The sequence below is a fragment of the Asparagus officinalis genome, chromosome 8 (assembly GCF_001876935.1).
Source record: "Asparagus officinalis chromosome 8, Aspof.V1, whole genome shotgun sequence".
Classification (NCBI taxonomy): domain Eukaryota; kingdom Viridiplantae; phylum Streptophyta; class Magnoliopsida; order Asparagales; family Asparagaceae; genus Asparagus; species Asparagus officinalis.
Window position 1 is genome coordinate 51,541,693 of NC_033801.1, and position 16,998 is coordinate 51,558,690.

Genomic DNA, 16,998 nt, shown 5'->3' on the forward strand with positions numbered 1-16,998 from the left:
GACGAGGTAAAAAACCCGTTTGGGCTAAAGCCGTTGGGGCCGTTTGGGCAAAATCCCAAACGGTTGTAACCGTTTGGGAATTTTCCCAAACGGTTACAACCGTTTGGGGTATAAAAATTTGCCAAACGGATATAACTGTTTGGCCAAATGTTAGTCCAAACAGTTGAAACCGTTTGGGCGAAAAATTGCCCAAACGTTTTCAACCGTTTGGGCTAACATTTGACCAAACGGTTTTAACCGTTTGGGCTATTTATTTTAATATTTTTTAAATTTTGGTTTCTTTATTTATCTACCTGTTTATATACACATCTCACACAATAAGTACTCAACATCTAACAATGAAATCAAAATATTTCAAACTTTGCTAAATATCCAATGTTATATATTCATACACAATGTTTACTCAATATACAATATTAGAGACAAAACATATACATACACAATGATTACTCAATATCTCACAATAAAAAGCATCTAATATTATATATTTGTCTCTAATATCCAACATAATCAATCAAGTCAAGGAAAAGAAGAAATTCCTCAAAGAATGTCCTCTTGAAAGAAAGTGCATCATCCTCTAGGGTTGAATCGACCCCTGATGAGATTACCTTTTCGATGACCCGCTCCTACACGATACAAAATATTCAAATATAAGTCAACAAGGCAAGAGTAGATATATTTAAGAAAAAATTAAAAACATAATAGAAGTATGATTATAGCATAAAAGCAAAAAAATTCATCCAGAACATCTATTCAAGGGGATTTCGATCCATATTTAAATTATATACACTTTTTGCAAGTTCGAACACAAAAGAGTAGCTACACTTAGGCATGAACCTTCTTCGTCTTTCACATTTTAGCAAAATGACACATGAAAATTCACCAATAGACGGTATTTCAACGCAATAAAAAATACAAAGGTAGCTTACAAAGATCAGCCGAAGCAACTACGTATAAATATACGTTACTGCATCAACAAAACAGTAAATATACCCTCACCAACAAGACAGTAAATATAAGAGATGAAAACAGTTGTCGATATACCACATGTAGAATCCAAAAGTCAAAAAGCAGCTTTTGATGAATATCGGACCCGATAGGATTCTCAACACCTGAGAATACAAATAAGTTACAACGAACCACAAAAGATAGGATCTGTAATTCCAATATCAAGCTGCTCCAACCAACCTGATTTGGTGGTAATGATGAATAACATTTGTTAGCTGTGATCATGGAATTCAAATTCAAATACATTGTACAGTGCTTGTAATTAAAACTCACAAAAGCAAGGAGGGTTGTGGCCTGCTCTTAAATCAAAACTTGTTGAGCTCATAATAGTTTTACATTGTGGCAAATTAGTCTATCAAAATTGATGATTTTATGATCCGGAGGTATTTTCCCCCAAATTGATTATGATATGGTGATAGTTTTGTAGATAGTGAAATTTAGGGATGGTTTTGCAGATACAAGTGATTTAAGAGGTATGCATAAGAAACCTGCTTCAGATATGGAGAGTGTATTCGTCCTAAAGCCAAAGAGATGAAAACAAAGATGGAGTAGGCTGTGGCAATTTGTGGAGTGATGGATGAGGCAATTAAAATCAGAGGACTAATAAGAATAAAACATAAACTACTATTGCTAAAAAAATCATCAATCAATGAGCATGGATAGCTGTAAACTCATCTTTTACCTACATAAATTATGTTATAAACATCAAACTAGGTCAAGTGAAGTGCATGTAGGCTGCATAACGTTATGTAGAGAACTGACCCACATGTTTGTTCTACAGTAGACAACTACAAAGAAATGGTTTACAAATCCCAATATTGTACAGAAGACTTTTGCTCATGCTCATTCTCTACATTGCTACATGAGCTTAAACTGGGTCAATCATTCTCAACAAAAAAATTCTATTATTGTTAAGCATATTATGCACCACAAGAGAGAAGGATCTCAGGCTCACTTGTACTCGGCAGATATTAAGAGTTTAGTGTTGTCCGAAACTGTATTATTTTTTAAACTTTCTTGACTACAGTTCCGTCCTATAGGTGAAACATTTAGCATTCCACTACAAAACTCTATGAATGTTCCCCTGAGTAATCAAATAATAAAATAAACTATAGGTGACATCTGGATACAGGTTTAACTAGCGAAAGGTATGATTGCTAACCTTTTTAAGGGGATATCCAGATCAGCAATATAGTGAAGTGTGAAATTAATAAACTCCTGCATCAAATTTATATTATTTAGAAAAAAAGAACTTATACCAAATAATTCAAGAGGAGATTGATAAGAAATCATCAGACCTTGAGCTTTTCATCTCCAAGGAATGATTTCAAGCTCTGCAAAATGGAGGAAACAAAATCTTTTCCAGCAGGAAATACAAAATGGCATAAAAGCATAAGCGCATTCATCAGAGAAAATGAGGGAGTATTTTTAAAATCTTTACAAAAAAACTTCTGATTAGAGTAAATACACAAAAAAATAAAACGAGAATATCTGCGTATACATTCCTATATGCATTAAGTATCATACAACAAACTCAATATTTCTATGAACTGTAAAGACACTCATTCCTTGGTACGAGAGTATGGTTTCTAAAGTCATAATTTAACTAATAAGAGGATATCAAAATGATATAATAACATCTAGCATCAGGGGCTTCCATTGTTATCTCTAGTGTTTCTGCACATGGAATAAGATTAAAGGAACCAAACAGAGCATGTAAGTTCTCACCATCTAGCTAAGCTCTAAGTGCTATTCAGTATCAAAACTCAACCTCCACCAAGTTCTTGCAACCATTGCCAAACATTTTATGTGAACAAAAAAAAGGCTGCAATTCAAAATTACAGGCTAGAATAAGTTTTTCTCCTATGATGTCCAAGTTTGCTGGCCTATTAAGAAAAAACTGATAGATCTTTATTGATTATGAGTTCAATGGAAGATACTGAACTCTTGGTTCACTAATACTAGTAGGAGCTTTTAGTTTGTCTTAGTTGGATAATGTATGATTTAAAACTTATAAGCTATCTTTTACTCAACTTTTCTCCTCGGTTTCATGGAATTTGACAGAGTTAAATACAAGACAACTTGAACTAACATCCTAATAAGCAACCAAATGCTTTTATTAAGTTATTAAAAAATATGATTCCAAACCAAAGCAGGATACCTGTTTGCCAATGAGTTCGCCATTCTTGTAAGCAACAAGACCATTTTCGGAAAATACATAATTGTAGTCTGTGATCACTGCAAAGAAATCATTTTGAGACAATAATTTGGTTCATCTACCATTATAATTTTCGTAGCCATCCCGCATTTATAATTCAAACAAATCCCTGAACAACTGATGCATATTAGAGTTTAACAGGTTTGTTAACCATTAGAGAGTAGGTAGAGAGTAAGTATTTAACTAGATTGCAATATCACATTTGTTTAAAAAAAATATTTAGAAAAACTGTAAATTTCCTTTAGGAGACGTGGGAATAAAAAATGATAGTTCTCTAAGTTATAAAATTGCAAGATCGACACTAAACCCATTAATTTAAGAACTTCCTCTCACAACTTAAATAAACCCTAATTGCTAAATAATCGTGATTACTTTCTACTAATCCGCTAATGAATTGAATAAAAGAAAACAAAGAGATCTTACCTTAATGGGTTTTTCTACGAGGGTCTGGCTTTTGAGAAGCTAATTTGTACATCCAATAAATCTAATCAAAAGACCCAAAAATATCAAATATATCAATTAGCAGAGAAAAGATAAATCAGGGGGGGAGAGAAAGGGTTTTGAGTACCAAAGCTGAGAGATGAGCAGCCATGAGAACCATCACGAGAAGAGGAACAGACTCCAGAAACCAGGGTCGGCTAGTTTCCGCCATTAGAGATGCTACTGAGCTCTGAGGAGGAGGCGGTGGAGGAGGAGGCGGAGGAGCGACAGCCCCGGCGAAGACCAGCAGGACGAGGAGGACGAGGGGGTTAGGGGTTTGAGATGGTGCGGTCTTGAAATATTTGGGGATGAAATTTTCGCGGTGGGATGAAATTTTTGGGGGGAATGGAGAATAAAGGCTTTAATTTTTTTTACTTTTTTTTGCAAAAGCTAATAAAAACTCCCAAACGGTTTTAACCATTTGGACTGAGATATCCCAAATGGTTAAAACCGTTTGGCTCAGTCGTTTGGGGGGTTTTAACAGTCTAAACGGTTTTAACCGTTTGGGTTTTTTATCCCAAACGGTTAAAATCATTTGGGCTATTTTGACTTGTCTAAATGGTTATAATAACTGTTTGGACAAAGCTGTTTTATACTAGTGGCGCTTTGGCAGCTACTGCGACCGGATTGGCCGTGGAGGCGTGGTCGGGGTGCAAGCGCAGGAAGCGGGCGCGCATAGACGGCATGGTCGGGTTCGCGGTCAAGGAGGCGGCCCGGGCCGTGGAGATGGTGGTCGGGGTTGCTTGTTCGAGGCAATGTGGAGGAAGGAGATGTGGCGGAGCTACGACGCTATCGAGGTTAGAAGCCGAGGGAGGCGGGAACTACAGCGGCTGTTCCCACGGCTGTTGTAGCGGCGGAGGAGGATTCGCGACATGGTCGGGGTCGTGGCCAAGTCCTTGGGCGCGGAAGGAGTCGTCGTGACGACGGAGAAGAGGAGTCACGGCGTGGTCCGATTCATGGCCAAGTCCTTGGGCAGAGGAGGAGTCGCGGCACAAGCGGGTTGAACGACGAAGATTGAGAAGCGAGAGCTCTGAGAGAGGGGGAGAGAGAGAGAGAGAGAGATTGAAATGTTGAGAGGAGAGAGAGAGATCTGCAGAATTGAGATTAAGATTTGAATGGCTTGGCAGAGAGCAGGAAAGAGATTATGACAACTCACTTTTGTTTTTAAATATGGCTTTTTTTACCAAAATTACATCAATTCAATTCTTTATCCATCATTCATTAATTAGATGAAATGCCCACCAGATTAATCGTACTCACTAAAAGTTCTTTTGAGAAACTTGGTACCAAGTTTCTCCATCTCTCTGCTTCTCTCTCTCTCTCTCTATCTCTCTCTCTCTTCTCTCTATGTATATATATATATATATATATATATTTGGTGGTCTTCAGTTATATATATATTATATATATATATATATATATATATATATAGGGAGAGGTTCAAATAAAAACCTTACTATCCTAAAAACTAAAAACCAATCCTCTCCATTGGATCTAGATACATCCAATGGCTAAGATTAAAGCTACATAAGGGTAATTAGGTAAAATAAACAACCCACTAAAGAGAGGTAATTAATGCTTCTCTGTTGAGTTCTCCATTTCCCCATGCAACTCTCTCTCCAAAATCACAGCAACTCTCTCTCTGTCTTCAACATCTCCCTATCCACTCCTTATCCGGTTCCTCCGCCGCATGCCGCCGCCTCGCCTCCCGTCTTAACCCCAGGCACCGCCTCTTTCCTTCGCCGGGGGAGGAACTTCTCTCTCACCCGCGTCGCCGTCTCCACTTCCTCCAGAGAGGCGTCCAGAGGTGGGATTTCGGCGAAAATCTCGATTTGGGTGTTTGTAAATTCTCCTCAAAATTCAATTTTGATGAAAGATAACGTCTTTCGTGCATTTTTATTTGATGTGATTCTTTGAGGTGAAATTACTTGGAAGAGAAGTTTTTGTCACTTGGGTGGTTATTGATTCTTCTCAAGATTGGATTTTGATAACGTGAGAAGTAAAGAGAATGTTATTTATCTTTTAGCTCCGATTGAAAATTTATAAGTGCTATTTAGATAGCAATTGGTCATTCTGTTGTTTAATATTTCACCTTTTAACCTTAAAGATCGTAGCTTTTTGTTGTAAAAGGTGAAATATTTCATCTTTTCGTCTGAAAAGTTTTTTGTTTTTTGAAGAAACCAGTTGAAAAATGAAGACACGCATAAGTGAATCCAGATTCAGTATGTGAGTTGTTTGTTTTTTACCATAAAAATCATAATTTTTTGCTGTAAAAGGTGAAATCTTTTCATGGTTTAAAATTTTATAGCTTGTTTTTTACCATAAGTTTCTTATTCTTTTTGTTTAAAATTTTATAGCTTGTTTTTTACCATAAGTTTCTTATTCTTTAATATAATCCAGATTCAATGGAGTGAATCCAGATTCACTAGAGTGAATCCAGATTCACTCCAGCGAAAGGAATCCAGATTCACTAGAGTGAATCCAGATTCACTCCAGCGAAAGCTTGGATGGTTAGGATGGTTTTTAACGAATTGTTGAAGAAATAAATGCATGTGCAGTAATTTCGAAGAAATAAACGCATGAGTGAATCTAGATTCACTGCAGTGAATCCAGATTCAGTTATGTGAGGTATTTGTTTTTTACCATAAAATCGTAACTTTTTGCTGTAAAATATGAAATCTTATCATGGTTTAAAATTTTATAGCTTGTTTTTACCATAAGTTTCTTATTCTTTTTGTTTTTTATTTTTGCAGATTTGCTATTGTTTGATAACGAGTTTCAGTCCACTGAATCTGGATTCAATTCAGTGAATCTGGATTCAATTCAGTGAATCTGCAGATTACTGGAGTGAATCCAGATTCACTGGAGTGAATCCAGATTCACTCCAGCGAAAGCTTGGATGGTTAGGATGATTTTTAATGAATTGTTGCTGTATTCTTCATGTGAAGATGGAAGATCAAAGCTTGATAGAAGATGGAAGTGAGTTACAGAGAGCAGGAAGTGAGTTAGAGAGAGAAATGGGAAGTGAAAGGACGTAGCACGTTGATGGATGAGCAACTTGCTCTGTATCTCATTAAAGGACGTGTTGTATTTTTGGTTTAAATCATTATCTCCAGTTTCTAATGTTGCCAGCCACCATTAATGTAGTGAATTGTTCCAATTTTACCCTTTTCACATTAATGATGTGTATTAAATTTGTCTATATTTACAATTCTGCCATCGAAATGTAGGCCATTGGATTAGATAGATTGGAGGGTTAGGATTGGTTTTTAGTTCTCTAGGTTTTTATTAGAACCTCTCCCTATATATATATATATATTTACATATGTATATATATATATTATACATATGTATATATATAGTTAATACATATATATATATATATATAATTATATAATATATATATATTATATTATATATATCTATATAATATATATATATATATTTTTTTTCATATATATATATATATATATATATAATATATATATATATATATTATAATAGTATATGAATATATATTATATATATATATATATATATATATATATTATATATACATATGATATATATACATATGTATATATACATATATATTTGTTATATATACATATGATTATATACTATGTATATATATATATATACACATATTTATATATATATATACATATGTATATATATTATATATATATATATATATATATATTATATATATATATATATAATATATATATATATATAACTAATATATATATATATATATACTATATATATATATAATATATATATATATATATATATAATATACCTAATATATTAATATTATACATATATAATATACATAAATATATATTATATATATATTATATATATATATATATAATATATAAAATATATATATATATATATATATATATATATATATATATATATATATATATATATATAATATTATATATTTATATATATATATATATATATACACAGATGCATTTTCGATCGTGCGCATTGTGCGTACGCATTTGAGCTCGGGGCGGGGGGTGGGGGGGGCCGTTTTTTGAAAAAAAATCCAGCGATGCATACAGGGAAGGCTCATGGTTGATGCGGCTGCTGGCGTTTTTCTACAAAAAAGAACTTCAAGCATTAAAGGCACTGTGATAAAATTTGTGCTTCGTGATCATTTCTCTCTCTCCCTAGCCCCAGCCCCGAACCCTTATACTCGCCGTCTACCCCCAAATCTCTCTCCCTCACCGCGGATCACGTCGATCTCGCCGTCAGCCCCTAAAACCTAGCCCATTGAGTTCGTCGATCTCGCTGTCAGCCCCAAATCAGTTCAGCCGTCGGATCTGGCCCCAAATCAAGCACCGCCGACGCTGACTACGCAAAGCTCCCCCCAAATCCGTTGGATTCACGTCGATCTCGCCGTCAGCCCCTAAAACCTAGCCCATTGAGTTCGTCGATCTCGCTGTCAGCCCCAAATCAGTTCAGCCGTCGGATCTGGCCCCAAATCAAGCACCGCCGACGCTGACTACGCAAAGCTCCCCCCAAATCCGTTGGATCTGGCCCCAAATCAAGCACTGCCGACGCCGACCACGCACAGATCCCCTATTTCAGGTAACGATCAAGCCCCAAATTTCTTTTACCTATTATCTGTTATTTTTCTGTAGTTTATCTGTTATTTTTGCTGAACTGAGCTGAGCTGAGCTTGTCAAAAAAATCCTCTTGGCTGAACTGAGCTTGTCAAATTTTTTTTTGTTTTTGCTGGAATAATTGATGCTTAGAAAGTAGGAAACCAAATCTAAAATATGAATACAGTTGCAATTTCCTCTTGGCTGAACTGAGTTTGTCAAAAAAAAATTCTTTGTGTAGTTTATCTGTTATTTTTCATTAGTATTATCTGTTATTTTTGTTTTTGCTGAACTGAGTTGAGCTGAGCTTGTCAAAAAAATCCTCTTGGCTGAACTGAGCTTGTCAAATTAGTTTACAAAATTTGATATACAGTGTATTTTTTATAGGTCAATTAAAATTTTTTATGAGAAATGGAAAACTTGGACACTGAAGCAAATGAATTAAACTTGGATGACGATATTTTGACGTATACTCCTCAAGTATCAGATGAGTTGAGGCCAAAAAAGGGCAATAATTTAACACAATAGATGATGTTGTAACATTCTACAATGCTTATGCTAAAGCAGCTGGGTTTAGTGTAAGGGCTTGGACTACTCAAAAAGAGCCGGGAAGTGGTGAAATAAGAAGGAAGGAGTATGTTTGTTTTAAACAAGGAAAATCTCCAAGAATCGCGGATGTTGGAAATAAAAGACGTCGAGGAAGCGTAGCTGAAGATTGTCATGCCAAAATTGCAGTTTTAAAATCAACATCTGGAAAATACATTGTTACTATTTTTAAAGAGGAGCGCAGTCATCCGCTATCAACACCATCAAAGGTTCATCTTTTAAGGTCTCACCGACACGTTTCAGCCGCAACAAAGTCTTTAACTAAACAGTTATCAATGGTGAATATACCTCAGCATCAACAATTCAGTTTTCTTAGAGTACAATCTGGAGGTATAGAAAATATTGGGTGCACTCAAAGAGATTTGTATAATCATGAAAGGGATATACGGGCTGATTCGAAGGGGCATGATGGTCAAATGTTTTATGAGTATTTAAAACTGGAACAAGAAAAGAATCTCGGATTTACTTTTCAAATTGAGGCCGATGAGGAACAAAAGATTACTCGTTGTTTTTGGTCCGATGCAAGTTCAAGACGGGCTTACAATTTCTTCGGTGATGTTGTAATCTTTGATACTACGTATAATACTAATCGCTATGGCCTGATATTTGCACCAATAATGGGGGTTAACAATCATGGTCAAACAGTTGTTTTTGCTTGTGGATTTTTGAATCATGAGAGCGTTGATGATTTTGTATGGTTATTTAATAAATTTTTGGAAAGTATGCCTCGTGGTGCCCCGAAGATGATTATTACTGATCAAGACCTAGCTATGACAAAGGCATTCCCTCATGTTCTTCCAAATACTTTTCACAGGTATTATAGTTTGTATAGCTTATTAAAAATATTTATATACATAGCCTTTCTTTTTAACATTTTATTTAATTCTTTTGACAGGTATTGTAGTTAGCATATATTAATGAAGTTTTCTGAGAAAATTGATGCTGTGAAGTATAGTATTTATAAAAGTGAGTTCTCGGCTTGCATTTGGAAATCAGAGACTCCTGAAGAATTTGATTTACAATGGGAAAGTTTGATTAAAAAAAGTGGGTTAGAAGGAAACAAGTGGTTGCAAGACCAATATGAACTTCGGTCAAGATGGATTCCTGCATATGTTAAATCACATTTTCTCAGCAGACATGTCAAGTAGCCAACGAGCAGAAAGTGGACATGCATTTTTTAAGAAATTTGTTTCGAAGAATAATTCATTGGTGGATTTTATGATACAGTTTGACAGGGGACTAGTGCGCCAACGTTACGAGGAGTTGATGGCCGATCACAAAGACGTGATTGAGAAACCTAAACTTAGAATAAATCATGACTTTTTGGAGCAAATGGTTGATATTTACACTAATGAGATGTATTACAAGTTTGAGGCTGAAGTGTGTGACAGCTTTAACTACAAGTTGCAGTTTGTTAGGGAAACCGACAATCGCCGTGTGTATCAAATTCAAAGAAAGAAGCTTGCAATAAGCAAAGTCCGCGAAATCGTTTACGACAAGCAGTTGGATTTGGTTTCTTGTAGTTATAAAAAGTTTGAAAGCGCTGGAATCGTATGTACTCACATTATCTCTTATTTGATGAAATTTGATGTTGAAATATTGCCCGATAAATACATCTTATTGAGGTGGACTAAGTCTGCAAAATCGGGGACAGTTCATGATAAAAAAGGCATGCAGATAACCCCTGATAATCCTTATCTTTTAACGCGGAGTCAATTTATCCAATCATCTTTGGATTTAGTTAACAAGTCCCTCGTATGTGAAGAAACAAGGGAGATGTTTACCGATGGATTGCGTAGCATTAATGAGCAAATTGATCAATTTCTTAGTAGCCACATGGCTGTAATGAGCTTCACTGAGAAAAGTAATCCAATATGTAGTAAAATAATTACTGAGGGGACTAGTGCTCATGGTTCTTGTAGTTATGAAAATAGTTTCAATGAACCCGATCAAGTGCGAGCAAAAGGGTGCGGCAAAAGGTTGAAAGGAGGAAAAGAGAAAGCAATGACTAGAGCCAAAAATAAAAAAGATAGACGTTGTCACGGGTGTGGTAAAGTAGGCCAATCACATGATAAGCGAAATTGTCCGGCACTCACAAATCCGTAAGTAGTAATTCTTTTATTATTTATGTTGTCTTATTTTTCACATTCTAGTATCCTTCTTGATGTATATATGTATGGATATTTTAATATAATATAGGTTTTCTACATGCAGTGATACAAATTTGCAAGAGGGTAATGAGTCATCAAGTGAAGATGTGGATCTTTTTGAAGATTAAGAGGGTAATGGTCTTGTATATGCTTTTGATTTGTGATGTACAAAGTCTTTTACCTCTTTTTTCCCTTGCTTGATTTCATGCAGGGATTTGCTAACTTACTTCAATAATACTAATTTTTTAAATAATTAGCTAACTTACTTCAAAAGCTTATATGTTTCTCAAACTGATTTCTGTTGTTTGAATCAGGATGTGGAAATTACTGAAGGATGGCTTTACTAAGGCTAACAAGATGAGCTATTTGTGTGTGCTCCGTGCTCTTAAAAAGCTCGGTGATGTAGATGATCTAAAGAATTGCTTTCAAGAGTGGGAATCAACTTACGTTTCTTTTGATGTTCCTTGATTATTACTTGAAGAGACATGAGATGGATTTTGCTTTGAAGTACTTGAATATTATTTAGATTGACAGGGTTATATTTTGATGTCACAACTTAGAATGACTGATGTGTATCATTTTCTGAGAGCTGCTTCTTTTCCCTGTAATGATATTATGTAGTGTCTTATTGACTCCATCCTTGTTTCTCTGAACTATCGTAAATTGGTTCACTTCTGGACCAGTTCATACTAAACAAGATGAGTTGTAAACATGCAAGTTTATGGTGTTGCTGAATTTTCTGTTGGGACTTGAGTTGTAAACATGCAAATGAATTATTTGACATGAAGGCAATGCTCCAAGGTGCGTGTATAAATGTCAGCATGTTTATGCTAGAACTTCACGTTGTGTCTGTAGATTTTATGAAACAGACCTTCAATCAGGAGCTTATGAATCAGGAGCTTGAATGAGGAGTGTGTTAAACATGAGCTTGAATCAGGAGTGGTCTGATTATTCTCAACATTTAACTACCTAGTTGTTTATGTTTGATTGCAATGTATTGTAATGTGTACTGATTTTTTAGTTATTGATCATAAGAGTAAGCTTTCAGAAAGTACTATCTGGAGATAGTGTTGTATATTTATAATTGTATAATTATTGAGGCCCAGATGAGTGTGGGTTAGTTATCTTCTGATTTTGATAAACCACCTGTTTACTGATTTTCATGCTCATCCCATATATTCTCATAGCATTCATTAACTAACAGATTATTGTCAAATCTTGAGAAACTATCATAAACCGAATGAGTTGGAAGCATTATTTTTTAGTTTTCTTTTCCCTTTTTTCTTGAATTACAGAAAATGAACGAAAGGATTCACACTCATTAGTGACTGCATATTTTACTTGGGATGTTTATTAACTGGAACTATAATGTAAGGTGATGAGATATCTTATTTAAGCTGCATTTTGTTAATTCATACAAATTTCTTGAAAATTCTGCTGTGGTGACGACCAGAAATTTTGTACATTTTAAAGATGTTTAGCCCATCATTTTCTAGGCTGATGGTATTGGCTTCCTGTCTCCATTTTGTATTCAGTTTGATCTGTTGTTGCTGAAATGGTTATTTCAACACAAGAAAGGTACTCATTCCCCTAAGATGAGGTGCTCCCTTCTCTCACATTATATCTCATCGTGAAAAAGCTTGTTTCATTCCAACACATCACGGTTATTTCAACACAAAAAGCAAAAATTAACAAACTTGTTTCATTCCAACACATCAAAGCGTGAAGCATTACAAAATACCGATTCCAACACATCACATAATTTCTTTCATGGCCAAATAAAAAGATAACAAAAAAGCTATAACAGTTAACCATTTCCACAACACTTTTTCACGTACAACAACCACGTCACGCGCCTCTGGTGGGGCAATGACGAGTGCTATTTGTTCAACTGATGAAATCCTGCACCAGCCCAAAAACGAGCCGCACTTTTGCCTTTTACACGAGTAGTAAATTCTACCACGGTTATTGTTCTTGTTCGACTTTGTTATCTTCACATCCGCTAATTCACCACACTCGCATTGTTTCAATATAAATCTAATATCAACTTTAACACATGAGTTACCTTCCACAGTTGATGATGAAGCCATTTCAATCTGCCAATTTTGAACAATTTAACATATACATGTGCTGGAAAGAGACATAGGAGAAATTTATAATTCGAGTAAAATTAAACTAACTGCAAAATGAACTTCCCACTTGAATTCTAGAATTTTTTTTTTCCTTGCATCAATTAAACTAACTGCCATTTCAATCTTCCACAGTTTTCTTTTCCCTTGCATCAATTATTCCAGCGGATAAAATACAGATAATAGATAATAGGTAATAGGAGAAATTTATAATTCGAGTAAAATTAAACTAACTGCAAAATGAACTTTCCACTTGAATTCTAGAAATTTTTTTTCCCTTGCATCAATTAAACTAACTGGCATTTCAATCTTCCATAGTTTTCTTTTCTCTTGCATCAATTATTCCAGCAAAAACAAAAATAATAGATAAAATACAGAAAAATAACAATTTTTGACAAGCTCGGTTCAGCCAAGAAGAAATTGCAACTTAGTCTAGCTTGAAACCCTAAGGACAACAAATAAACTACAGAAAAATAACAGATAATAGGTAAAAGAAATTTGGGGCTTGATCGTTACCTGAGTTGGAGGATCTGTGCGTGGTCGGCGTCGGCGGTGCTTGATTTGGGGCCAGATCCAACGGATTTGGGGGGAGCTGTGCGTAGTCGGCGTCGGCGGTGCTTGATTTGGGGCCAGATCCAACGGCTGAACTGATTTGGGGCTGACGGCGAGATCGACGAACTCAATGGGCTAGGTTTTAGGGGCTGACGGCGAGATCGACGTGATCCGCGGTTGGCACACGGAATGTTTCTAAGCTTCTGCATAATCTCATGTTTTTATTTTTCTCCATCATTTTCATATCTTGAAGCATGAACAAGGTTAGCAATTTTATCAGTAGAGAAATAAACAAGAAAAGGTAGCGAAAATGTCAAGATGAAATTTGGCAAAATGCTTTTAAGCGTGAAATCTATACAGCTCCAGACCTTCAGGCATTTTATTGTATACAACTCATGTCTCCAAAAATTCAGCAGAGATATCATGTCCATACCACATGTACACAACTTGTGTTTACAAACGTATGCAATTCTCTATGTCATATCATCAAATACGGATATTAACGATTTCACATAACATTAATTATCTTTGAACAATGAGGTTGTATTTGACAAACCTCTAAAACTAGACTAAAACTGAGCAATGTTCGTCCAGTTTTTAGGCCAAAAATACCCACTAAATTGATTTTAATTTGGACCACCCAATGGTCCAAATTGAAACCGGTTTAAGATAAAACTGAGCCATGACTGATCATAGTCCAATTTTTGATAGATTGTCAAACACGTCATGGGTGTATACATGCATACAAGAAAAGCAAACGTGTACACATGCTACAAAACGCCAAACAATTGAACACAAAAAAATTAACTTTCCTCAGAAAACAAATTTTCGAATTTTATAAGCTTTACACATTTAAAATGTTGGATATTTTGACTATATCATTACTTATATGACCTAGGCTGTTTTGATAATGCTACGCTTATATTGAAATTGAGAACAGTCAGTATGATAAAAAAATATCAGTTGTTGTTGTTGTGGACAGTCTCAAGCTTAAACACTCTCTGTTTCCATCCAAAATCTTATTATGACCGGTGCATAGCAATAAATTGGAAAGCAAATGCAACTCGTAATAGAAGATAATACACAAAGAAAAGACTTACTTACTTTTAGCAGAATTTAAGTTTAAAAGTGTGTGTGTCTATATATATATATATAGGGAGAGGTTCAAATAAAAACCTCACTATCCTAAAAACTAAAAACCAATCCTCTCCATTAGATCTAGATTCATCCAATGGCTGAGATTAAAGCTGCATAAGGGTAATTAGGTAAAATAAACAGCCCACTAAAGAGAGGTAATTAATGCATCTCTGTTGAGTTCTCCATTTCCCCATGCAACTCTCTCTCTCTCTCTCCAAAATCACAGCAACTCTCTCTCTGTCTTCAACATCTCTCTTATTCAACCTTCGTCTTCTTCAACCTCTCTCTCTCCAAAATCACAGCAATTCTCTCTTCTTCAACCTTCGTCTTCATGGTTTATGAAATTTTTTTGACGCTTCGTCTTCACGGTCTTCTTCAACCTTCGTCTTCATGATTCAGTGGGCTGTTAAATTATTTTGACGCTTTAATTGTAAGTTTATAAAATTTGTTTGATTTTTCGTCTAAAAGTTTTAGTTTTAACCTTAAAGATCGTAGCTTTTTGTTGTAAAAGGTGAAATATTTCACCTTTTAGTTTGAAAAGTTTTTTTGCTTTTTTGAAGAAACCAGTTGAAAAACGAAGACACGCATAAGTGAATCTCGATTCACAGCAGTGAATCCATGTTTTTTACCATAAAAATCGTAAATTTTTGCTGTAAAAGATGAAATCTTTTCATGGTTTAAAATTTTATAGCTTGTTTTTACCATAAGTTTCTTATTCTTTTTGTTTAAAATTTTATAGCTTGTTTTTTACCATAAGTTTCTTATTCTTTTTGTTTAAAATTTTATAGCTTGTTTTTTACCATAAGTTTCTTATTCTTTTTGTTTAAAATTTTATAGCTTGTTTTTTACCATAAGTTTCTTATTCTTCAATATAATCCAGATTCACTGGAGTGAATCCAGATTCACTGGAGTGAATCCAGATTCACTGGAGTGAATCCAGATTCACTGGAGTGAATCCAGATTCACTGGAGTGAATCCAGATTCACTGGAGTGAATCCAGATTCACTGGAGTGAATCCAGATTCACTGGAGTGAATCCAGATTCACTGGAGTGAATCCAGATTCACTGGAGTGAATCCAGATTCACTGGAGTGAATCCAGATTCACTCCAGCGAAAGCTTGGATGGTTAGGATGGTTTTTAATGAATTGTTGAAGAAATAAATGCATGTGCTGTAATTTCAAAGAAATAAACGCATGAGTGAATCTAGATTCACTGCAGTGAATCCATATTCAGTTATGTGAGGTGTTTGTTTTTTACCATAAAAATCGTAACTTTTTGCTGTAAAATGTGAAATCTTATAATGGTTTAAAATTTTATAGCTTGTTTTTTACCATAAGTTTCTTATTCTTTTTGTTATTTATTTTTGCAGATTTGCTATTGTTTGATAACGAGTTTCAGTCCACTGAATTTGGATTCAATTCAGTGAATCTGGATTCACTCCAATAAATCGAGCTTCAATATAATCCAGATTCAATGGAGTGAATCCAGATTCACTCCAGCGAAAGCTTGGATGGTTAGGATGATTTTTAATGAATTGTTGTTGTGTTCTTCATGCGAAGATGGAAGATCAAAGCTTGATAGAAGATGGAAGTGAGTTACAGAGAGCAGGAAGTGAGTTAGAGAGAGAAATGGGGAAATGAAGAACTCAATAGAGAAGCATTAATGTTGCCAACCACCATTAATGTAGTGAATTGTTCCACGTGTTGTATTTTTGATTTCCAATGTTGCCAGCCACCATTAATGTAGTGAATTGTTCTAATTTTACCCTTTTCACATTAATGATGTGTATTAAATTTGTCTATATTTACAATTCTACCATTGAAATGTAGGTCATTGGATTAGATAGATTGGAGGGTTAGGATTGCTTTTTAGTTCTCTAGGTTTTTATTAGAACCTCCCTATTCCAATTTTACCATTTTCACATTGTTTTTTACAGCTGATGTGTATTAAATTTGTCTATATTTATAATTCTGCCATCGAAATGTAGGCCATTGGATTAGATAGATTGGAGGGTTAGGATTGGTTTTTAGTTCTCTAGGTTTTTATTAGAACCTCTCCCTATATATATATATATATATATATATATATATAG

At 34.8% G+C, this 16,998-nt stretch overlaps 1 long non-coding RNA gene across 7 annotated transcripts; it reads right to left on the bottom strand.

The window, feature by feature from the left end:
• Positions 340-4,057, bottom strand: LOC109819849. Of its 7 annotated transcripts, none has more exons than XR_002241654.1 (5): positions 3,170-3,643; positions 2,307-2,342; positions 2,171-2,226; positions 1,045-1,112; positions 340-626 (listed from the first exon to the last, which is right to left on the bottom strand). It is a non-coding gene; the product is annotated as an uncharacterized LOC109819849 (long non-coding RNA). The 7 variants fall into 7 exon arrangements; XR_002241653.1 differs by having other exon boundaries at positions 1,045-1,188; XR_002241651.1 differs by lacking the exon at positions 1,045-1,112 and adding an exon at positions 3,795-4,057 and having other exon boundaries at positions 348-626; positions 3,170-3,246.